The sequence below is a fragment of the Anopheles arabiensis genome, chromosome 3, assembly GCF_016920715.1.
Source record: "Anopheles arabiensis isolate DONGOLA chromosome 3, AaraD3, whole genome shotgun sequence".
In the NCBI taxonomy this organism is placed as follows: Eukaryota; Metazoa; Arthropoda; class Insecta; order Diptera; family Culicidae; genus Anopheles; species Anopheles arabiensis.
Window position 1 is genome coordinate 1,692,458 of NC_053518.1, and position 25,879 is coordinate 1,718,336.

Here is a 25,879-nt window from a genome sequence, read left to right on the forward strand (position 1 = left end):
CGTTGTTTTCTAGTTGTGTTTTTTGTGTGTGCCTTCCTTCAGCCTTCCGTGCTGGCCGGGGATAGTGGTAGTAGCTCGTTATCGGGAATAGTAGTAGTACCCCAGACGGACGGATGGGGATAAACTTTACGAAAACCCTCCCTGGCGATGGCGTACCAATCGCGCAATCGCGCCGAGAAGGTGATTGCTTGACCATCGCTTGAATCGCATCGGAACGACCGAGCCGGAGTTGGAGTGAGACACACACACACACACACACACACACACACACACACGATGGCGCAGTCCAACACGGCTGGTAATGGCTAGTTAATGTTCAGCGCCGAGTGCACTTCTCTAGCGCTAGCACTCGTCCCCGTCCCAACGTCCCAGCGTGTGCGATCCCCCAGCAAAGTCGGTCTATGGGCCCTAGACCGGTTCCTCCGGATTCGATGGTTTCCAATTATCTGAGCAGTGTTTTATTTGTTTTTAATTATATTTACCTTCGCCATTTTGAAAGGCAACTAATATAATTAACTCGAAAATTGTTCGGATTATGGTGCGATTGTAAACGTTGCCCATTCGGTGGATCGGTGGGTCCGTGTGTCTGCGAGCGTTGTTACGGCGAGTCCACCTTCGAGCATGGGATATCTTTCGTCTCGTTTTTCATCAGCCTTTCGTGGCTTGAGCGCGAAGACTTTCGTCGCTGTCGCCATTAACCCCTTGGGTGACCTTTCGATGGGTTGTGATAGCACACACACACATGCACACAGAGAGCATCACAAACATAGATCAGCGGAGGGAAGGAAATCAGTAAGTCATTAGAGGATTCCGATTTCTTCATACCACGATCGAGCCGTTTTGTCGCCGAGGAAAAAAACACAGCTTTGCGCTTGGGAGTGCCTTAATGATCTACTCCGATCAGCTGTTTCCGGGTCATCCTGGACCGTGGACCACCCGGGCTGGGGTCGTGAGCGCGAACTGCCAACACACTGCATCACTGCTGCTGCTGCATGAATGGCCTGAAGGCAAATCGGAGAGTTCGGGCCAGGTACTGCCAACCCCGTGAACAATGTCACGTGATTAAGAAATGCTCGCGGAAAGCCACCGAATGCGTTGATTACGTGATGCTCTCCGTGTGTGTGTGTTGAGCCGATAATGAACGCTATAGAAAGTTCAATATTGACGGTGTGTGTCGTGGCCGGGGGGCCTCGATATCAGATGCAACGAGAGACAGACAGTGGGACCCGTTGTGATGTAAACGGGAGTGCATTGGGAGTGTCGTTAGCGACCCTTTTGAAAGCGATGATTGTTTGTGATTGTTTTTGTTCCCTTTCTTTGCTTATCTAAATTGGTGGCTAGGTAGGTTTGATTGGCGGATAGAGTGTGATTTAATCGCTATTAGGAGGTATTGTTTGCTGTGTGATGATTGTTAGGGGCACCTGAACCTGTCATCTAATGTCTAATGAAGTAGATGTCCTACAAGAGTGGACATTTTGATGAATTTTCGCTCCCTAGGGATCATCTCCAATATAGATTAGTGTCGATGCAATAGCTCGATCGCTCCAAACTCCTATTCCCGCCCCAAAAAGAACCTCAATTTGCTCTCAAACACCAAGATGTAACAGAAAAAAAAGCCAATACCTTCCAATTGCCGAACCGAATCTTCGCAGTCCATCTTCATTTCCAATTGCATCCGTCTGTGTCTGGTCGTTTTGCTTCCTTCCGTTTCGTCCGTCCGTCTGTGGGGATTGGTGACGTGACGGCCACTTTGTTGCCATTCCCCATCCCACCCATCCTCCTCTTCCGGACGCTGTCACCAGCCGGGAATTCCATCCATTTATCGCTATAAATGGCCGTCCAAACGTTGCGCTCTTCCTTCCATCCCACATTCACCCACGCCTTCCCAATCGTCATCATCACTCTGTCTCTAGATCTTGGGAGAGGAAGATGGAGAGGAATGAAGTAAAAAAGTACGACAAAAAAAAACACATCGTACATGCACATCCAACCCAACCCCCGGCCGCCATTTCCAAACCATGGTCCCTAGGTCTGAGGACGCGCGGCTCACTTTTCCCGCTTGCGAGGGTTTGGCCGTGGCGGCGATAAATCAACGTTGACAGAACGAAAATAAAATCTGATTTATGCGCTCGGGTTTTCTTTGGGGCCGATTTCCCCCCACTCCCTCCTTCCCCCTCCCCCATCGTCTCCCGTCGGACGGTCGGGTTTCGGTCGCAAGATTTCATGACGAAAGATTTCCAACTCCGCCACGGAACGGCCTCGGCTGAAGGACGGGTTTGCAGCAGCGAACGGGCGGCGAACGGGGCTCATGCACGGGGGCATGCGATGTGGCCACGAAATCGTGGTTTTCGCCGTCGCCGTCAATGCACGGCACCGCAGCAGCAATCGCGATGGTTTACTTTTTTGCCGCTCTTTTTCTTCGGGACCGCCGGTGTTTGTCTTGCCGGGCCGAGGCCCTGTTCGAGGCCGCGTTTTTCGGCAGCGCTCTCTTTATGTTTGTATGCTGCATTTGGGAGGAGAGCCTTTTTTATTGTTGGCTCGCAGTTGTTGTCTTCCCGGTCCAGACATTGCTGGTTTTTGGCCGTCCCCGTGTGCGCCAAAACTTGCACGCGCTGTGGTTTCTTGTTTTGGATCTCGGTTTGGATTCTCGGTGCAGCTTTGATTGTTGGGTTTCGTCTTTTTTGCCTTTTTGCTCGGCCACACTTACGCCCAAACTGTCAGCTTGCGTTGTTCTTCATTTGACACTTTTACGGGATTTGTGGAAGGTTGGTGGCTGGTTTCTTTTGGGCCAGTTGGTTCGATGCCATTTCCCCCGCCGCAGCCGGTGCATCTGAAATCAATTCCATTTTCACAATGAGCTTCACATTCCGGAGTGGCTGGAATGTAATACAATGCAATGAATTAATTAAATTTGTCTTGCGGAACAAAGCAGCGATGTCTTAGAGAGCGAGAGAGAGAGAGAGAGAGGAAGAACCATGGCAGTGCGGCCTTGAATGACACATTCAGACATTATCGCGCTAGCGTACATCTTGAGCTCGTCGGAGTCCTCGTCCAGCATCTCATCAATTACGCAAGAATGTCAGTCGGTAGAGGGTCAGTTTCGATGCCTAAGTAACTAAAGTCTTGCCACTTTTTTTCTTCTTTTACTCTGCATCATCTCCTTCCAATCAACCATTTTGCTATTCACCGCATTCGGGACATCCGGACAGGACAGCGTTTTTTCTTGCTCTCCCCATTTTCCACGTTCCCCAAGGTTCTTCGCGTGCGTGTGCTGATGATCCGTTTGTTTGTTTGTTCTTTCTCTCTAGGTTCAGCTTTAGTGCGAATTGTCGCATCATCGTTTGGGTGTCCATTTCCACCTTCAATCCTTCGTCTCGGTCCCCCACCCCCCCCCTCCAGCAGCAGCCCTCCCTTCCCTGGTTGCACTTCACTTACGAAAACTTCACTAATTTCTCGATCCACTCGGATTTTCTCACTTTAATGAGCGCGGAACCGACACATTATTATTTTGCACTGTACGGAAACTGCTCGGGCTGTGGTCCGCGCCAGCCTACCGGTTCCAGAACGGAAAAAGGGAGGAACGGTCGGAACCTGCTGCACGGTGCTCGCTCGATCGTTCGCTCATTATCGCGGCGCGTCGCGTCGGGACTCGCGCAAAAGGGGCGAATCATTCTTTTATCCTTCCGGCGGCGTGTCAAGATGCGACGGCCCACCCGTCGTCGTGTGATCCGCGTGTACCCGCAGCAATCGATAAGGTGATCGAATTAGTTCGAACTCCCTTTTCTGGACCGCCGCCGAGGGCCACCGTCGGGAAGATAAATTGACACATTCGTGTGGTTGCGGTTGCGCGACTCGGTCATTATAAGCGCACCGAGGGCTTGAGGGTGGAACAACAACAAAAACGCGCGTGTAACCGAGTTTTGTCATATTTCTCAGCTCACTGCGTGCGTTCTAATTAGATGGACGTAAATGAGCCGGGCGACGAGCCGACAGCATCGCGCGGAGATTGCGCCGTTTGATGTGGGAGACATCGAGATCTTGGCGACATGCTCCAGTTTCTTCGATTTATTCCTGAAAGATGCGTTTTTTTGTATGTGTGACCTCTGCTGAACGACAACTTCAGCTGCTATAATTATATCCGATAGAAATCCAAGACCAACCAGACAATGTTCTCGATACAGAAGGATTAAAAAACAGGGAACAGGAGTTGTTTTTCGTGCCCTTGCAACGGTTGTACCGCAATCGCGATCGCTGACACTGAGTGAAGGCTACTGGGCAGCAATTAAAAGCGAACATCAAATCAAATTGCCATTCCCGGGGAGCCAACGCTGGTAACAACGCTTTGTCTGCGGAAGCCATGGCGAGCTGAAAAAAAAAACCCCAGCTAGACGCCGCGATAAAGAAGGAGCCGCCACGATAAGCCGCGATCTTTTGCAGGTCTTTTTCGCACGGCAGGAGGGAGCGTCGATGATCTGACGGCGTACGGGGTTGATATCGCGCAAAGGTGACAACTGCTAGTCGACAGCGTCGTCGTTGTACTCGTCGTCGTCGTCGTCGTTCGGTCGTCACTGCTCGAAAGCTCAGATCAGATTAAGCTTTCAGCCGGGCGCGACAGCGAGTAGTGAGTGTCAGCTTGACAAGCCCCAAACGTCACTGTCACGGGCAATGTTTTCAGCAGAAAAACGGTTTACCTTTAGTGTCGTGTAAAAAACACACTAACGCATACACTTGCCTGCTCGGACATTCGATAACTATCGAGGGAAAGCGTTCGACACACTGCACTGACACTGCTTGGAGATTATGACAACACGCTAGAGAGTGATTCGGTGGTGATCGATCTGTGCGTTGACATCGTGTTCTAGGCGGCCTGATGAATCCTTGCAGAGATGTTTAATAAGAGCTGTTTCTCACTATTATTTTGAGTTTGAGTGCATCCAATCTGATATACAGAGCGAAATCTCGAGAGTCATTGAACTTATAAAGCAGTTCGTACGATTTGTTCTCATTTCTGGCTAACGATTGGAGATGTTTCATTGCAGCTTAATGTTTTGCTGGAGCCATAAAAATGCACTCGCTTCAATTCATTACACTTGTTTGCATACGATAAGTTCAGTGCACCGACTCAAGATTTAACGATCCGGATTTAGTCTTTTACTGCACTCATCTTCTCACGTGCACGTCATCGCACCCTCTGTCTGTCATCGGGTTTCGCACCAGTTTATTGTGCAATCGTTCAGGCCTTGCAATCCTTCCGCACTTGCTGGCAGCTTGACGGCCTCGAGCCAGTAAACACAAAAAAGGGCCGTAACACCATCGCTAACACCATGCACCTCGGTAGGTGACCACACACACCAAAGCGTTCTTGGTCGGTCGTTCAGCTCGTTTGTGGTTTTTTTGGAGTGAAATCCGCTACATAAACAAAACGCGCGCGCTGGTCCTGTGGGCAGTGCTGCAACGGGATGAACGATCCAAATCCCTTCAAAACCGTCCAGCGCGTTGTTACTGCAAGGATCGTTAAAACAAAAAGAGGAGGAAAAATCACAAGAGAGATGCACCGTTTTACGGATATGTCATTGTGTACCGGTGTGGTGTTGGCCGGCTCGATGCCTGGCTGGCTGCCGACAGCTTCTCACGTCACATCTTCCGGCGGGCTTCCTTGACCGTACCCAAGAGCTCTCGGCTGACCATGCGAGATAAGACCAATAAATTTTATAGATCATCATAAAATTATAGATTTCGACCGTTCCGCGGTGTGTGAGACGCTCCACGGGGCAGAGAGTTTGAACGATTTAGAACGAGGATCGTGGTTCGGTTCCTCGTTAGGGGTGTAAAACTCCGCAGCTTCGTTTCGCGCCAACAGGGCTTTGGAAGAAGGCAAAATTTATTGGCTTTAGCTGGCACTCCGGTGCTTGGTGCTTCGTGCGAAATTGCACCGGGATTTGTTGGGCCCGCAGCAGCAGTACCGAAGGGGGGGGGGGGGGGGGGTTACACTAATCGGATTGCTGGCCAATGCTGTACAACAGTGAAGTGAAGTTCGATGAGTAATGCCGATCAGTCGTGTGGGGGCGTTGAGAGTGATTTATATGCAGGCTGGTGCGGCTGAAGGCTATCGCGTGAAGATGAAAACATCAAACTGGAAGCTTTTCTCGCTAGACATGTGCAACCATAGGAGGAAGGTTGTTGTTTTAATTCCGTGGTCGTGGTTGGTGTTTCATGCTATCTTTTTAATACGCAAGAGCTTTTCCATTAAAATATAACAACTCTATAGCCTCGCAGTTTTGTTGTTTTGTTATTTTGCTTACTTTTGGTCCTTATTACTCAAACATTCAAGCTTTTTGGATTTTTGATTGTGTTAAAATCTATTTCAGAGTAAGTCTAGTGAACATTATTTCACAAAAATAAATGTTTCTGATCGTAAAATGAACAAACAATCGCACCTGACGTTGATAAATAAGTGCAGGTGAATGATTTATGAAAATTTATTGTTTCAATATTGATTAAATTGATGAAAAGTATGCAGAGCCCTCGAAGTTGCCCCAATAAACTACCCCTTGCGACAGAGCCTAACTCGGAACGGTTCAAGCCAGCTGCAATTTGGTGCAACCAACAACCAACCGGTCCGTCGATGATCCCTCGAGGGTCTAGAGCAATTTGGTACCTTCCCATTTCTCTCAAAACCCTTCTGCCGAATTATCGATGCATCGCCTCAACTCCGGAACATCGTTGAGCGTGGCAGTATGCCCTCAAATCCCCGCGGGTGCCATGTTCGACCGACAACAACAATAACAATAAGAACAGCAGCAAAAAAAGCGAAAACGATTATTCAATACACCCCAGTCCCGCTGCTTGAGGTATTTACGAAAATAACCCCTCCACGTTAGCGAACGCCAGGACCTGGGTCCAGCGCTCGAAGCAGAAAAGCACAAGAACCGCATCGTAACAGCAACAATCTGACCCGCTCGGGGGCTTGTTCTGCAGAGAACGCCACAAAGAAAATTACCGATCAATCGCGCATGGTCCGAAATGGGCCCAACTTTACACTCACTTACACCTCACCGGGGTCCCGGTCCCGAAGAGCGGCCGTCTCCGTCCGTCATAAAACTGGAGCATAAGCAATGTGAAGATGCAGCACCGAATCGCACCGAAATGCACGCCTGCTGTAACGGCTTTGCCCGCTCCGAGATGCATGAGTTGCGATAAGCGCGCGATGCCAGGGTTTTGGGGAGGCTTTGCAGGAAGCAAACCATCGCTTAAGGCGTGAGAAAATGATGGGGTGATGGAGGTCCGCTTCGCCCAAAGGTCGACCGGATTGAAATGTCGGCATGTAGCTCGAGCTCGGCGTTCCGAGGTACCGATTGGCGATCGTTCAATTCTGTATCGTCGTGAGTAAAAGTCGAAGATAGGTGCTTTTAATTTTGGGTCTAAACTTCAAAAATAACTCCACGCAAATTATGAGTGCCTTTAAAATATTATTATTAACTCATTTTATGGTAATTCGCTTGGGTGGTTTTGTTATTCAAATTCTAGTATCGATTGTCATACAAACATAAAAGAGTCTCGAGTTTTCGCTTGTGTTTGGTCTGATTTATTACACCATAAATGACCAAACCCACCATTGTATTTTCACCTTCTTTTCATCCCCAACCATCCCAAACAACCCGCAAAGAATGCAAAAATTGGTGGAAAATGAAACATTTAACCTTCTTCATTGAAATTGGCCGAATTGCCGACACGTGCATTAAACACTGCAAAGCGAAGAAGAGTGTTATCCATCCCACCCCCTTTGCCCGTTATCGGTAGAAAGGCCACACTCTCCCACGCCCTTGAAAGAGTCGTCGGAGCCGGCAATCGAAAGCACAACAAAAATGCACAAAAATCTTATCATCTTCCAAACACCGTTCGTGCTGGGTGAGGCACCGATGAGCTTCGAACTGTGGACTACGTTACCGCGTGCTTTCGTTGTTTACACTTGCGTTTTAAGCGCGAGGGAGCGCAAATTTTATGGCAATTTGTGAAGAAATCAATCTCCCTTTTGCCGGACCGGAGCCCTTTGCTGTCCGGGTTGAACGTAATGCAGCCGCCTTCACCAAGATGGAAAGACTCACACACACAAATACACCAAGAGAACGGAAGATGCTGTGGCTGAGGGCCGAACCATCGTGTAAGCGTGCCCTTAAACGATGCCGGCTCATCATTCCGAGACGAAAGGTCTTCATCGTCGTCGTCCCGTGGTCGTCGTTCTTTCGTTACCACCGGCGGTCCGGGCCCAAAATGCTCCCTCCTCTTCACATGCACACACCTGGTCGTTCGTGATGCCGCTCGGGTGGCTCGGAGGGTTTGTCACCGGGGGATGGCGGTGTTCGGTTGGGAGAGTGATGGCGCTGAAAGGCATGCTATTAATTTTCTGCCTGCCCTGCTAGAATTTCCCGCGCCCGGCCTGGCGTGCGTATGAATAGCATTTGCCTCATCTCGTGCGCTATTTATTTTAATTAATTCCATCATTATGATGTTCTTATTTGAATTTAATTAGCAAAATTCATGGCATTGTTTTATGACAATGCATCCGCATCGCGCAATTCACGGGCGCAATGGTGGTGGTGGTGGTGGTGAGTGACAGTGACAGGGGAGAGGGGGGATCTTTGTCTGTTGCGACGCGCGTTAAGGGTGGATTTCGTGGGGTGGAAGAAGAGCGATGAGGAGATGACAGAAAGCGTCTGAAAACGCGCGCAAAACGAGCGCATTATTGTTCGTGCCGCGTGGTGCAATGTGACGGTTTACGGAATGCTGTACAGCCCACCACCACCATCACAGTCCTATCGCTGTCACCATCGCTTCGCATCGATTTACGTGTTGGATGTGCGAGACAGAGGGTACCCAGGTAGTGCTCGATGTGTTCTGTGTAAAGTGAGGATGCGTTTTATCAACACACACACACACACACACACACACACACACACACACACACACACACACACACACACACAAAAGCAAACGATGTGCAGGAGGAGGATGTCACACACAGAAAAACGGAACAAAACGAGCGTGAAAGTGCAAGAAAATGTCTCTAAACTCGAAACGAGCGATCCACAACAGCAGGTGCCGTGCATTCGAACACATTGAACGGAGGGGGAGGCTGTGTTAGTCAAATTTGCATGCCAAAACATGTCCCCCCCGGGCGAGAGAGATTCTGCTGGGAAAACTTCATTAATTAGAAAGTTTACACTCTCCCGGCAGTTTCGTGTCCTTTTTCGTGTGCAGCTTGGTTTTTTTTTTCTACGGCACCACCCAACAGTTTCACTGTGCTGACCACAGGACTCACCGTATCATCGGCCGTTTGCTTCTTCATTTCTTCTCTTGCTCCCTTGCTTTCCTTTTTGCGTCGAATTCATTCATCATCAATTTTGTGCAGTATTGCTTTTGGAATGCAATTTGTGTTCAATTTTTTCCTTTCCTCCCTATCACTCCTCCCACACTTCCCCCAAAACGAGAGAAAAGAGATGGGCTTTTCCGATGTGTTTTTCCCACCACTTGCATTCTTTGCCATGGTGAACAGCAACACTTTACCCTTCTCCTTTTCTCTCTTTCGATCCAACGTTCATCAGGCGAGGTTACCGCTTTCCACAGAAAACTCCGGTATTGAAATGTCAATTTTAATGATTTGATTCGTACGATAACGGCATCTCTTCTTGTCGACGTAGCCTTTTCCACTCCCGCAGCAGTTTCCCCTTGCCCCCCGGGATCGATTATCGATCGTATTCGTGCTCTTCGCGTCGGCCGGGTGGTGGTGACGATGGGAATAAAATAACAAAATATCAATTAAAAAGTTTAACAAGGGAAAAATCTGTCCGTTACCTTTTCGGGGTGAAGCGCGGTGAGTGGTTGGTAGGAAGTTGGTCGGGGACATTTTTTCTTCGTTCGATCCGTCACTGGCAACGAGGGAATGATCCTGTTATTATCTGTTTGCATTTGCTTTATCGCCACCATCATCATCATCATCATCATCAACTATGACACCCGTTGAAGGCAGGGAAACTCTCAGAACTTTGAGGAAATGCAAATTTTCCTCCACGTAGTTCAATCGAGATAAGGGTTTACACAAACTTCCTCAAACTTCAGATAAAACCATTTTCACTGTCATCAATCAGACATGTTCAAAAGCTTTTAAATATACATTTGTTTACAATTTTCTTACATGATATTTCCGTTTTATTGTTTATCTCCTTCAATTTGGAATGTATCATTTTATGAAATTATTTTGATCATTCCATTACCGGCGTCTGCATGTCTGGAATGTGTCAAATCATACACGTATTCTCAATGTCTGCCGTAAAAAAAGGCACACTCTTCCTATCTATCGTCTCCGTAACAGCTGAACAAGGAAATCCAACCATCACATAAAGAGATACAGCCCGACCAAACAAACCTCGTCTGATCCGAAAAAAGGATGCCAAAAGTGCGGACATTGGCCGATGGCACTGTTTTCAGTTGTTTTTTTTCGTTCACCGGTCACTCACGCCGTGAAAAAGGGCAACACGGCAAGGGAAGCACGCGCTCTCACACACACCGTTGGATGTGTGTATTTGTACGTACGGTATTGTGTGTCGATGACTGGTACGATAAAAGGTTATGTTCATCTGTCAATTAAATAGATGACTTGGCAGAAGCCATTATAGCCCAGGGAATCCGCACGAGACTCCCCTTCCCGGGTTGAGATTGCCCAAGAACGTGGATCCCTTCGCTGGAGCGCTGAAACTCCAGCTCCAACGCTCCAGCTCTAACGCCCACCGTGAGGATTGCGCTCTGTATGTGTGCGCTCTCGAGTGCAGAGCTCACTGTCCAGCCGTAAAGATAACCGACCCCAGCGTCTGATGATGTATGTGTATGTGTGTGTAAGTGGGGCTGCAATGTTTGGGATGCTTTCCGTATTCCGAACTGCAGGAGTCATAAGCCTTCGTTTATGTTTCCCCTGTGCGGGGTTTGGGTGGAAGGCCGGGGTGGGTTCCCGGGTGAATGCGGAAGCTGGAGATAACTTTTTCGCCTGCTCCAATCATCCAACAGCGTAGGGTCAGCGTAGGGCCCTGATGGGCAAGATACGGGAACGGGTCACGGGTACTTTGGAAGTTTACTGTGTGAGCCCGATGCTCTCCTGTTGATTATCACCGGCGGCCAGGCTTACTCGGGCCAGGGTCGAAGGATATTGCAGATCGATTTTCCCTCAACCTGGGCGAAGAGATAGAGCATATACAGGGAATTGTGGGGTTGTCCAATCAATTAGTCTATCGGTAGTTATTTTGGTAACTGGTTTGATGGACCAGTTCGAGGATCTTCGATTGGGAGGAGAAAAAATACTGCAACCAGTTGCAACTGTTTATTGGGGGAACATTGGAAGCAATTGGTATTATGGTTTGAGGTGTTAAAAAACACCATACAAAATAAACAAAACAGTCTAATTCTATACCAACTTCACGTTTTGCAAGACATTTTCCGTGTTTAATTCGAACCCAAACTGTGAGCAAAACTCTCAAACATTCATCCGGCATGGCTCTATATTAAAATACTTGGAATAGTTTGTCCAGTTCAGAACACACAGGGAAAAAACCCCTCGAAAAACTCTCAAACGAAACACTTAAGGAGGAATGCGTCCCGTGCGGTGTGGTAACGGAACAAGTCATTATGACTATGCTCTTGAAACTGAACCTCCTCCCCGTCCGACCAGCTTCGCCTCCTCGGTTTACAAATCGTGGCATTTTTTGGAGCTCACACTCTCCTATTTCTGGTACGAATCGGTCCGCTTGCCTCATCGTCATTTCCACCCCTCCCGAGTGTGTTTTTTTGCTTCCCTCCCCTTCCCATTGTCCCTTCGCAAAGGTGTGGGTGACCCGGACCCCAGACCCGGAGTATTATTGGTTTCCATTCTGCCTCTATGCTGAGGGCGGGTATCGGGATCACAGCGTGAAGAACGGTTGTTAAACAGCATGATGCGAGATTTGAATATCGATTCGGTTTTGGAAGTTCTTCGTTGGCACTTTCACCCCGTGGTGGGTGATGAAGGGGAGGAGGAGGAGAAGGCGTAACGAGCAGTGTTTGAGAGGGGGTAGGGAGCGTGAAGCTACACGTGGATGACAACTATTCTTGGTTCCTGTGGAGCTGTGGAGCTATTCCAGGAAAAGGAGGAGGTTGAGGAGAGGATCCAATCTCCGGAATCACCCTTGAGGAGAGGACCAGGCGGGTAGATAATTGATTTTCTCATTAGGGATCATTACGTTGGAGTTTTACCGGTCGATGGCGTTGGGGCGGTGTTACTCTCTGTCTCTGTTCCCAAAAATCGGTCCCATGGATGTGGGGTGGGCTGCTGGTCTAGTAATTCCGTTCCCTGTCATTTCCTCGGAATGACTGGGCTACCGATCCGAATTCGTCTTGGCAGAGGGGGCACAGTGGACGGGTGGCCGATGAGCAGACACAGACGGGGGAGAGCAAGAGCGTGAGCAAAACTATCACGAAGCGATCGCGCTTTGATCGAACCCGCGGGCGATAATTAACCTAACGATGCCGGGAGTTTTGGCCGCTAATTGAAACGATCGTTTTAATGGGTTTGCCTGGGTGTCTACGTGCGTTTGTGTGAGTGATTTTGAATTTCTCTCCGACTCGTCTGGGTGTGTGTTCCTTTTGCTAGTTTCTTTCCCATTGAGGAAGTAGGTGGGTGGGAATCGTGTTGTGTTTATTTTGGTTGTGGTCACATGTTTTTGTGTGTATGCTTCCTCGCTTTCCTTGCTCGCAGTTAATAGAGGAGCTCATATGTCAGTGACACGATTGATTGGATTCGTTTTAATGAGCTGTTGAAGAAATTGTGCTAAGATGAACAAGGTATTATGTAGGTAAAATTAGCATAAGCAGGGAAACTTCATCATTTGGAGACATTTCATTCGCTTTTTTGGGGCAGTTTTGTAGAAAATGTTTCCTTCAATATGTTCCTTTTCTTTTTGCTTATGTTTTTTCCCCCAATTCCCTCATTGATTTTTTCCGTGATTGAGAGCTTCACATAATAATGTGGTTTGTTAAGGCATTTTTTCCCTCCACCAATCGACCCTTTCCATATCCCCACTCCGTCGCTGCTCATTATTAGCTGGGCGTGAGCGTCCAGGCCCTCTCGAAGAGTTCTAGGAATGCTCTCGAAACCTTCGTCTTCCTACCGCGCCACTTTAATGAGCCCGTTTAATAGATGAGCGAGCGCACACCCTTTTGCGCGCTGTGGAGCTGTGCATTCCCGTGCTCGTGGGTTTTATGGATTGCCGCCCTTGACCGGCTCCGACTCTTCCCCAAGCACGGGTGCGGGGAGGCGCTCTCGAGTTTCCCCCGTGCGGATTGGCGACAGCATTTTGCCGTGGCGAAATCCCTCCCTGCCTCACCCGCCGAATGCCCGAAAGGGCAAACATCAAAGGCAAAAGGCACATTTAATTATACCAATGATCATAATTAAGATAAGACATTGGTGCAGAATGGAAATTTTATACATTCTGCTTTCTAGTTTTGGGTCTCGCCGTGCCGGCGAAGACCGGCGGTCGGGTTGAAGCTCTGCGCTGGAGGTTGGGATGCGTTTGATGATGGAACGGGCCCTCTAGGCAGACGGTCTCCACACTTTGCACTGTAGCTGTGCAGCAGCAGCAGCATCTTCTTCATCGGCGGCGGCGACGGTGCAAAGGAATGAAAACGACACATAAAATGCAACAAGCATTGCTAAAAGTTTTTGTTGGTATCTTCTACTAGAGCGCTCGGATAGGGATGGCCATTTAAATAATTATGCTCATCGTTCTTTGAAAAACGGTGGTGGAGAGAAGCAGCGGCGGCAACTAACATCGCTGGAAGAGATCAGAGCGATCGTAGACCCTTACTTCATTCTTCTGCACAATCGATCAGCTCGAGGCGAATCGCGTTATGGAGTGGAATATCTTGAGAGCTTTAATTTTTAAGCGGGTTTTCAAATTAATCAAATTAGTGTGCCTTTTTTACATAGTTAGATAATGCTAATAATAAGCAGTTAAGCGTCAGTCTTTTGTCAAGTAAAACTGTACACCAACCATTCGCAAACATGTAATGAGATATGTGGAACGATATATGTGCCATCCTGCGAGCTCTTCCCATCCACGTTCCTCCCAACTCACACTTTGTCAGGAGTGTGTGTGTCCTCCTTCAAAAACTTGTGCAAGCAATCCAATTATTTTTAATAAATAGCATTTGCACAAAAACAAACGCTCAAGCGCCCGCAACCAACGGGCGGCTTAAGTATCAGCACCACCGCTGCCCACCATCCCGGGCATTATGTGTGCGGCGACACTGTGCAAAACATTTTAAGCCAAATTGCTAATAACCCTTATCACTAATGAACGGTATAATGAATGAAGCCATGAAAAATACCTCCACTCTTTCATTAGCGTATTTTACAAGCGAGAGCCCCAGCCAACCGAGCCGAGCCGAGCCGAGCGCAACGGCACTAACGTCACATCCCCTTGGTTGTAGTACCAGGTACTGCTGGCTGGCAGTAACATGCACCCAACAGCGGCAACAGCAGCATAACCGCCAGGCAGTCAGTAAGCCTACCGACGCCGTCCCTTTCATTTCCCACCGCGCCACCGTGCCTGGCAGCAAAAGTTAATGAATGAAAAATAAATATTTGAATAAAAACACACGGGGCACGGCGAGCAAGGAAGGGTGCATGGTTCTACCATCCTGCTTCTCGTACACCTCCGCTCATGTCAATCATATCGGGCGCTATATTCTTGCGCTTGGCGCACACAAGTAGTAGTAGTAGTAGCAGTACTGCACAAGTGCTACTGCTGCACAAACCCCAATCAGCTCCCAGCCCGCGGGTTTTGCATCGTTTTGCCACCATGACATCGGGTGGTGGGCGGAAATCCGCGCGCACACCGCGTAAGCCCACGAGGGCGGGGGGAGGGGATTTTTCATTAGCTAAAATAGTAATTAAATTTAATTAATAATTCCCTCTTGCGCAGGTGCTTGATTATGGTTTTCTGCCATTTTGGTTTTCGGTGCGAATAATGGAGCCTAGATGCAAAACCACCCCTTTTGCGGGAGGTGGTAAGGGAGGTGGTGGTGTGTGAGATCATGAACTCGGAGATGGTGTTTTGTTGCCAGCCAGCCAGCCAGCCAGCGCTACCAATCACCGGGAAGGAATAATAACGCGATTAATTAAAATCATACATCGAGTGAAGCATGTGATAAGGTGTGGTAAAGTTAAAAATTGGAACCAATCTCTGCTCTCTTCCCGACTGTTGTTACACTCTCCACCCTTCGGCCCCAATTGGGTGTTGGAGCTGTTATTTTTTAGTAGAGAAACGAGAGAAAATGCAACTAATCTAATCGAAAACGCAACCGCGCACCCAGCCAACTATCCGTGTGGCATCTCATTAGCGCTCGCTGTCCTGGCAACTGGCAACATAAACCGTGTTTGCTCAATTATGCAGCGAAAGAATACCACAACCAGGTGCGCAGATTATTATCCCGCCCGGCCTCGCAAGTTGCCCTCACGTCCGCGCACTCCCACCACTACTCTTCGCCTGAACTAACTCTACCGGTTTCGTCACAATTAGAGACTAGTGGCTCTTAATTGATACCATGCGCTATTAATCACATACCATTCCATAATTGATTGTTATTCGGTGCAACAAATCCACCGCCACCGTGTCCCTGTTCCACCATCCACCCCGCTCCCTCTTTGACATGCTTCCGGGAAAATCCCAACCGACGCATTTCGCCATAATTTAGTCGCAAACTAGCTGCTCCACTTCTCCACCCCGCACCAATGCAACGCCTTTCCATTCCGGTTGAAATCAATTCAACAGCTTCCCTTCCTTCCCTCTTCCCCGTTCAGCTCCTCCCCGAGTCCTGTCCCACGCATAGTTTGCATTTTCCATTTCGCCATAATACCATTGATGTTCTAATTTTGTTTCATTGAATAATTACAAGCTGGCTTCGGGTGTGTGGGTGTTTGCTGGTGTGGAGTGTGCCGTGGGTTAGTGGTGGATTTATTCATGGTGGAAAATGGTATCCCGGGTGTTACCTCCGCTCCACTTTTTGGGTAGGAAAACTTTCACCTAATTACTGCATTTGATGCGACTGTGGTGGGTGCGGAGAAGGGTAAATTTTGCGTACAGCGTAGGGGAAACTGTATTGGAGAGTAAATTAAGCATTTGGAGCATTGGTTGGAATAGAACAAGAGCTGGCTGAATAAGAAAAATAGAACTAGAGCGATGGTCCTTATAGTTTTGTGAGTTTTAATTCGGAAGAAGTCAGAAAAGGTGAATTTAAAAATGGAAAAATTTACAAAAACCTTCTATTTAATGAGATCAAACCATTGATCTTTTCTACTTTATACTCTAAGTTATCGGCTTGTTGTAACGTTTTTTTATCACATTTTGTCCGAATGAACCTATTTTCCACTAACCCGGATTAGCAGCTCTTTCCTCCACGCATCATACGTGTGCCAACTCAACCCAAACCACCGAAAACCAATCACGCCCGTTATGCTCCAGGGACCGCGAAATGATGCGGTTTCCGTGTATGAAACGATTCGTGACACCTTGAGCCACCCATCACCCGGTGAAAAACCGCACCAAGGAAAGGATGGCCCATGGTCGCCATCCCCCATCATCGCCCCCCACCAAATGATGAGTTTGTGGGTGGATGAAGCAATGTAAGCGATGGGATTGACGCATAATTAGGCTAATTAAATGATACTGCATTGGAGGAGATGATCGAAGGAGGGGCTCCGGGTCGGTGGGTGAAAAGGAACGCATGCAAATCGCAAGATTAAAGCTCTTGTGGAAACTCTCACCTCCCGATTGGGTGGGTGGAACGGCCGTGCTCCACTTCTAATTGAATTGCGACAAATTGTGCCCACAAAACACCGAACCTGCTGGGTGTGGTGGTGATGGTGGCCGACGCGAATGATGGAGAACGCTGGTCAGTGGTTTCCCTGACCCCTCTCCCCCCCTCCGTTCCAGGTCAACTGGAAACCAACGCTAACGTTCCCACGACAGGGCTCGGTACACCGCAGTGCCAACCTACCTTGGTTGGTGCGCTTGGATGGAGACGCATGGTACAATTTCGGACGCGTTTCTTCGTGACACCTGGGAAATTCATTTCCCCACGCCGGCACCCCTTCTCCTTCGTCCTCCATCGTCGTGGACGAACCTTCATCCAGGCTGACCGACAAGACGCCGTGGCTGCCGCCAAATGGAAAACTTTAATTTTCGGTTCACTTCCCTTTTGGATTCCTTCCGCGCTCGCAACACGTGATTCGTGCCAAATGAAGGATCAGCTTCAGCATGGGAGGGAGCTGATTGCTGAAGGGGAAAAGAGGCAAGGAGGAAGGGAAGAAAAGGACCGTCGTTCCCTGCGCCTTATCGCACCCAGAATGCCCTGTTTCATTATTTTAATGGCGTTTACTTTCACTCAACTGAATGACTCAAGCTGCGTGCCGCGTGCTGTGTGGGTGCGGAGGTAATGGACGTTCCTGGAGAGAGAGTGAGAGTGAGAGTGATATTGTGGGTGGGTCGGTAACTCATTCGTTCATCCATTTCTTCCCCTGCCCCACATCCACCATGCATTCTGCCCCAGACCCCTCGGATCGCCAGCCCGCCCCGTAGGCTTTTGTGGTGATGAATTGTTTAATTTCTTTTATCTTCCATCGCACGCGAATGCCACCGATCCGGAATGGTGCGATGAAGTACAGCGAAGTACAGTGAGCGTGGAGCGGCGAAGAGGAGGTGAAAGGGCTGGGGAAAACTTATGTTCTAGATTACGCGGTAGGACGCGAAGGCTCGCGTTTGGGGGGAGAGCTGTTTAACATAAATTTAATTACGTGCGAGCGCGTCGTTTTTTCGGGTGGCGGGACAGGAGGCGGGGTAGGTGGTGATGAAGACGAAGGGACGATTATGCAGTTCGCAGTTCGTATTATAAGGCAATGCCCTCCCAAGCCAGGAAGGGATAGGCTTTGCTGTTTCTGGGTGAATTTTCTGTTTTGCATCTTGATTTCGGGTAAAAGTTTTGATGAGACTGGAGAGCAAACCTTTCTTTTCCTTGATATATGGAGCTTGGTCTGTGTTGACATCTTTTGGGTTGATTTTAATAAAATAAAAGAAGCTCTAATGAGGGTTTGTCCTACTCTTTTCAGCATTTAAAGAAACAAACATTTGATAAGAGACGAAGCCTATTAAAAGCCATGATAAATGCCTCTATCTAAATACGTATAACACCTTAACGAGATTAAACGCAAACTCCGAGCTTCGTGTTAGTTATTATGGACCATTTTCATGAAACAGAGAGCCACTGCCACAGCCAAAAACGTACCCTAAAACACTGGCCTATGATTATGATAAGTTCGCCGCTCGCAGGCGTTGATGAATGATGAATGATTCATGCGCGGATTAAAACGCAACATAAAAAGCGCTATAATGCGCACGCTAGATAAACCCGCTCAGTGTGCCAACCCAAACAAATGCCATTGGGAGCGAACTATTTATTTTTAGGGAGCTGGAGTTGATAGCGACTAGCACCAGCACCAGCTGTTAATAAGCTTAGAGCCACGGCTGTGTGAGATAAGCTGGTTGTGTGAGAAATTATCGGAAGGTTAAATCTAAACATGCTTTATGCACTGCATCCGACCCTTACTTCGTTTCCAAACGGAAGCGCGTCTTAACGTCTTAGCACACCTCGCATTGATGTGATTAATATCGTGTGGAGTGCATTCGCTATCTTATCTTTATGAACAGGGGGATTTATTTTTATTTTTTTGAACACGAAGAAATGGGAAAAAGTCATTCATTTTTATGACCCCTTCGCTAAGGGTAGCGAATAGCATAATAATGCATTAAGGTGTGTGTTTGATGACCACTTTCTGGGCGATGAAAATAAAGGTCCGAATTAAATAATTGTATAATAGCAAATTAAATGCTCTTTTTAAAAACCCATCACAGCGAAAGCGACTTGCATAAACTTCTAATCCTCAGTCCGACATCCAACGAATCCCCACAACTACACCGTCTACTTTTACCTTCCGATTAAAGTGCAATCATGAAATGCTAATTGGACATTATCACTTAACGCACGGCGTGAGGCCTCGCTTAGCTGTTCGTAAAACAATCAGCATGTGGCCGTTTTCCATGTCTTGGCTGTATTCATGCGCCAAGACGTTTGCGCGCGGTCTTAGCTTTCCACATGGGAGACGTGGGTCTGCCGCATGAAAGGTTTTATCTGTTCACACGCTCACGCATAATCACGCATCACGCGCCTTTTTTTGGGAAGGGTGATCTGCAACATGACAAGGGTAAGTCTGGCAGGTTAAAATCGAAACATTGAAGCACTCCTGGGGCGGGTGGGGAATAAATTTGGCCTGTAACTTGTTTCGGTGGCCCACCGCTTCGCTATAGGTCATTTATTTTAACTGCTTCTGCTTTGTCGAAAATGATATACGCAGGTCGCGCTGCGTATTAGCGTATTAATGCGGGAGCGAATAGCTTTTATTATTCATAAACGGTCGTAAAGTTTGATGTTCAAAAGCACTTACGTCGATTTAAAGTGTCAGTTTGACTTAAGCAGGGGAAGTTGGTTGAGATCGAGAGACGGAGAGAATTTGGAGTACTTGCCTCATGCACTAGATGTATAATAGAATAGTAAATAGATGAGATAGTAGGTTTCGTAAAGGCTCTTTTTGAAGACTTGACTGTTACCGTTGGCGTTGTTTTATTTATGAAGATTAAACAGCATTATCATTATTCGTAATAAATAAAACCCCATCCTGGCCCCGATAAAGGTGTCGGGAGTGTTAAGGTGGAAAGATAATAACTAAACGACCGTTGAAACGATTTAAAGTTTATAGTTTTGTACTTTACTAGATGAAATTCATTATGAAGTGTATAATGTATCGTATTTTTGCATTATTTTCAGACTTGTTTACAAATCGGACTTCACAACAGGAAACTTATTTTGTGTGGTAAGTAACGAACAGCTTTATCTGAACACTTCACCTGGTCTGGTCAAGTGCTTATCAATAAACGCATTGGTAATAAGCCGTTCTGCAACATGAGCATTAACTCTATTGGAAACATCGCTTGCTTACCTTCGCTTCAATCCATGTGTATTGTTGTGAATGTTTTGCCGAAACGGTTCACTGTCCCGCTGATTGATTGCCCGGGCTGTAATTAATCAGCAATTAAATTGATTTCCAGTGTAATCGCTCATTTATCCATCCCGTTCTACATGCTTTCCACACGGAGCGTGTAGCTTTCTGAGCGAAATGTAGGCCCCGGAATGGGATAAGATAAAGTCGTACAATGGCTTTCATTGCTGATATTTGCTACTGGGATAAATGCTGCATTTATTCCACCTCCCCCTCCCCCCCCCCTCCGTCGAAGCAGCTGCAGAAATATTAATCACGTAAATATTTGTCTGTCGTCGGCATTAACGGTTTCTTGGGGCAGCTTTTTCATCACACATCACAAGATGAGCCCGTACAGAGCCGTTTTTATTACAACCTCGATAAAAAATAATTACCCACCGCTCTCCGTTCACTCGTCCTCCGCGTTAATCAATTGCACCGCCAAAAATGGCTGCTTATTGGGCGCTTTTTTATCAATTGAAATATTACACATTTGAGGTATCAATTTAAAAGGAAAAAGTAATAAAATTCCTCCCCTTGGCAGCAGCAGCGAAAAAAAAAGCGGGAACGAAACACTTTGCAAAAATTAATGACCTTTCTCTCCCCCTCTCTCACTCTCACGGTGGTCACAACAAACAGCAAAAGGTAATTCCGCTTGGGCTTCTTCTTTCCGGCCGGAGCGCGCGCGCGGCCGGCTTCATTCAATTTGCGCCGTGCCGTGCCGTGCATACGTGTACGTACATCCCGGAAACGCGAACCCTAGTGGCGGTAATTAACGGTGCAATCTATAATGAACGTCAACCGATCCCTGCTGGATGATCCGCTCCCTTTCCCTCCGGTTCCGGCGAGGGTAGGATTACACTGTGGGTGATGATGACGCTGCTGACGATTGGGAGCAGAATTGGGAAAAGCAACTTGCAATTGATGTTTAATTACGTCATTACAGTTAAGCTCGCTCGGGATTGTCCGTCAGGGCCGGCGTATTATAATAAACTCTTTTTTTTTATTCCCCATTTCATTTCCACTTGCCGGTGGCTGTACAGGGCGGAAGAAGGAGAGAAGGGACGGAGGAGCGTGTGTGTGAGCGTATGTACTTATGCTCCATCAATGTTACCACTCACCGGACGGGGATGCATTTCTTTTGAAGTGAGATTTGTATCGGAATGATTAAACTAGAGGTTTCTGATCCACCCGCCCGTCCGGATGGGATTGCTCGCGTGCATGTGTGTGTGTGTGTGTGGACAGTCATCATTACCATTTGGGGTGGGATTCCGTTTTTATTTAAACTGTAACGATGCATTCAGCGCTGGGGGCTGGGGCGCGGGCCACACGATGACGCGAGGACAGAAAACATGAAATGGCAATCAATAATGCACTTCGTTTAATTGATGGATTGAGCGATAGAGTAAGACGGTTCGATGATAGCCGCCCGAGAGCGTAAACTCCCCCCCCAGGGAGGTGGGGTAAACCTCGCCCTCTCTCTCTTTCTCCCTGCCCATCGTCTGCCACCTCCCGTTCGCATCATGCCTGGAAAACAGGGGGTTCAAGTGGTGGCGCTCTTGTTTTTCATTTGCCCGATGCATTCTGGTCTCGCGTGTGGGGTGGAAAGAGCGAGAGAAAGAGGGCAAAAGAGACAGAAAGAGAGCAAAAGGAAAGCACTTTGTAATTAACTGATTGCTGATAAGCGCGGGAAATTAGACCCTGATGGGTTGTGTATTTATTTTTATACAGCTCTTTCTTCCCCAAACCCGCTTTTTGCCTGCAACGCTTTGCTTGGGAGGAAGTGGGATGGTTGTGTGTGTGCATTTGGTCGTTTCCATTACAGGAATGAGTTTCATTAAGCTCAATCTGTAGTTTAATTGATGACAATGTTTGAAACATGTCCACCAGGTCGGAATTGATAGTAATGAAAACGGTCGGCTAATGGCTAGGAAAAGGGGTTGGCATTAAGGCGTGTTAAAAACGGTTATCGATCAAGTGAGCATTTTGCGTGTGTCTGTGTGTTGTAAGCGTTTCAGTTGAGTGAAGAAAATTTATCAGAAAATCAATCTAATGAGATAAATACATTTAGGGAAGAGAGTTTTAACGTAATATATTTACTTGCTAATTGCTCCCATGAAATAGTTTCTAAACTGTTATACAAACACTGCGTCTTGTCGTGTGCAAACCTCTTCCAATTAGTGTTTTTTTTTCGTAGGCTCCTGCCCATCAACTTCAAATCCATCCAACAGGCCTGCGAAGATGAGCACGCTGGTTTGCTCCCGAAGGGATAATTAATTAGCCAAACAGCTCGAGGATATTTATCGACCTTCTCTACCTGAGCTCCTCGCTCTTTACGCTTCGAATCCTTTCGATTCATCTCGATCTATTGCAAATCGCACCGGCCTGCTCATCAATTGCCCTGCGGCGCGACGGTGTGTCGGCTGTATCACGTGCCCGATTAGATTGGTCGGCCAGATCCTAGCCAGAACCCTTCTCCGGTGCCATGCTCCGTGTACATCATTATTGCTGCGGCTCTAGTCGTCACTATCAACGGCAGGACTGGGGTGAGGAAGCCGCATGCTCTCTTTGCGGGAGAGCCCTGCTGCAGCACAATGTAACGCAGCTCTGTAATTGGCATTTTTGCGTGCAATCGTCGTTGTTTAATTAATGCCAAGGGCGGGACGGCGCGAGGGATTATGTTTCGTGAAAAGCGGGTGTGGATGGTTTCGAGGATCTTACACTAATTACTTCCGCTCTGACAAAAGAAGCTCTCCTGTGTGTGTGTGGCTGTAAATTGTTAGCCCCGCAAATAACGGGTAGAATGGTTTGCAAATTGAAAATCGACTTTATCCAACTACACAACTCGTTAAAAATGTGTGTGCTTTGTACCAAAGTTTTTCCACCATCCATCCGCGGCGCTGTGTGCCGCCTGCTGGCAGGAAAAGTGCATAACGCACACTGTGCTTTGTGTGTTTCTTGAACTGTTTCCAATTAAAGCAACCAATGTGTGTAATGTAGCCAATTACGAGCCCTTCTTTGGCCCTGTCCACGAGAACGACAGCAGCAACGACGAAATAAAGAACACTGCCGTCCCCCAAAAAAACCCAGTTGCCTGACAAGCTTCGAACAACAGCGCGTAAGGCCACAACATTGGCCGTCGTTGTTGTGCTCCCAACCAGTGGGGTCTGGTGGCCTAATGAAGGAAAACCTTAGGGGAAACTTATGCCTCCGAGGGAAGTGCGCGAGAGTGTATCCTCGACACAGGGAACGAATAACGCACACCAACAAAACCACCCCCGAATGCAACGCGCCCGACGATTACGACCCAAAAGCGGTGGCTAATGCTGCTGCTGCCAAAAAGGTTGGTTCGTTAGCAAAACGGTGGCGCTTAAGGGTGCGGGGGGTGCAGGTGTTGGGGAGTTGCATATCGAAAATAGCAATATTCTAAAGGGTGTACAGTGTGGCCAGAGAAGCTCAAACTCAACGCCAGTGAGCACCCGGGGCCAGTGAGTGCGCGCTTTTCCCGCTTCCCAGTGTGTGTGTGTGTGTGTGTGTGCGTTGGCATACCGCGCTGACACCGAGCGCCGAGCGTCGCGCGTTTTTGTTCGTGCGAGATGAACCGGGAGCGAACGAACTGTGCCGGGCCTGGGTTTGGTCAGACAGGCGGGGGCGCCGGGTGGATGTGTGGTGTGTTGGTTGGGCTGGCGTGCGACAAGCGCTGGCAAAAGTTTCCAGTTTAAAAAGGATGTATAACGAGCTCGGCAAGCAATTTATTTTAATGATCGTCCGTTTGAAATAGAAGTTTAGTTTTGTATAATTGTACCGAATCTATATATTATAATGAGCGGGCGTTGTTGCTGGTGTGGGTGTATGAGCTGAACGCCGTACAATCATTTCCTCTCTCCGGTGGGGAGGGAAGAAAGAGTTTTTAATGGCCCACGGGGAAAGTGGGAGCGAAGGGATGAGAAGGGTCGTCGTAATGTGCCCGCGTCGTACGATGACTTTCTCACACACACGCAGGGTGGTAGTGGTGGTGTGGAAATGAAAGCAATCGGAAATTAAACGGTTGGAAATAAAGGCGAGAAAAAAAAGGACTTCGTTTAAGGAGCAGACTCATGTCATTAGCGATTGGGTGGAATTATTGTGTTGTTTTGATCGCTGGGAAATGGTTTCAACTATTTGCTTCTCGTTAAAGTTGTTTATTTCATCGAAGAAAAGCATTTTGTATGAAGCAATTAGTTTAAATTGTTTTGCTCACTTTTAATGACAATTTTTGAATGTCCAGCTGACTGAAAAAAGCACCCAAAAAGCCAGTTTACAAATCAATGATCGATTGTTTGACTGATTTCTCGACTCGTGCTGGGCATTCATCTTGAAACGGCTCAACTCACCATCCTTGTTGAATCTCGTTAGTGCTCTGCTCCGGCTTCCAATCAGCACCAAATGGCCACACAGAGTGAGTGAGTGAGAGAGAGAGCGGGACATCCCCAGTTGGTCCGCTTCGATACCGAAAGGCTTTGCATGAATGGCGGCTGCTAATGAGGAAGCCATTGTGTCACATCTTAACGAGCGAAGATGATTTCCCGGGTAGCCGGGTCGTCCCGGCTGTTCCAATCCAAGCAGCCATCGCCCTCCCCACTGGTTTGCATCACGTGCCTTTGCCACCAGTCGCTTCCTGCGTGTGTGTGCTGGTGCTTGTGCAGTGCAGTAGTGAACAGACAGGCATAAGTCAGCATTTTCGACGTTTTTTTTTTCGGTCGGTGCGATATAAGTTAGCTGCTACATGCAACATTTAAAACCCGGGTTGTGTATTTCAACATCAAAAGTCGTGCTGCGGTTTGTTGTGTACCATTTGTTTTCGGCGGATTGCAGTACGACCTCCCGCCCTCCGTTCCCACATCAGCCAAATATATGTGTGTCGTGACATTCGCAGAAGGACGCAGAACCCCCCTCCCAAGGTAGGGTACAGCAAAGCGTCATCCATCGCACGAACGAGGAGCGCCCAGCAGCAACTTCCTTTGGAGCGAGTAATTATTTTGAAATTTAATTAAAAAATTAATTACAAAGAAAATAACTATATTGCAATAATGCCTTCCCGCTCCTTCCCCATTGCTCAGAACGCCCCCCAGTAGGTAGGGCAGGGTGCTTGTTCGTCCCTTTGGTGCTGTTGTTGTTGCTGCTGCTTCGCTCCCTTTGGCGAACAGCTGTGCGCCGGCGGCAGCGCAAGGCAACAGAAGAAAACGTGCTCTCGCGCGGAAGTTAATGAAACGTACACAAAGTGCATTAAAGTTTGCACTGTCCCTCCGATCTGCCAACGTTCCTTCGCTCCCCTCCACCCCTCCCCCTGAAGTGGCCAGTACACGATGATGCAATAGAGAGAGAGAGAGAGAGCATTGGGATGGAGTGAAGGCTTCGTTCGTTTAAGCGTGCAAAAGACTTGTGCATTTGAAGGAACGCTAGGAGCGCGTTCGTACGTGGTGCAATTGTGTGAGGCAGGGTGAATCCTGCCTTTGTTTACTTACCCATCTGCCGACGTTTTAGGGGAACAGTGGAGGGAGGGGTTTGAGAGGGGCAAAATGAAGCATATGTACCGGATCAGACCGGTTCGGTGCAGGCGCAGGGGTTTGAAATTAGGCGAGGGTCAAGCAGCTGATTGAGCGTTTCGGAGGTGGCTGGGAGGATGTTAAGGGCACAAACGGAAGGGAGAGAGAGGGAGGGAGTTTG

General features: G+C 48.0%; 1 long non-coding RNA gene across 2 annotated transcripts in view; it reads left to right on the forward strand.

Moving 5' to 3' along the window:
* LOC120901531 overlaps positions 1-25,879 on the forward strand; it is a 139,123-nt gene that overhangs the window by 58,673 nt on the left and 54,571 nt on the right. For both annotated transcript variants that reach the window (XR_005739301.1, XR_005739300.1), the window contains exon 4: positions 19,963-20,008. This is a non-coding gene — a long non-coding RNA (uncharacterized LOC120901531). The remainder of the gene's footprint in view (positions 1-19,962; positions 20,009-25,879) is intronic.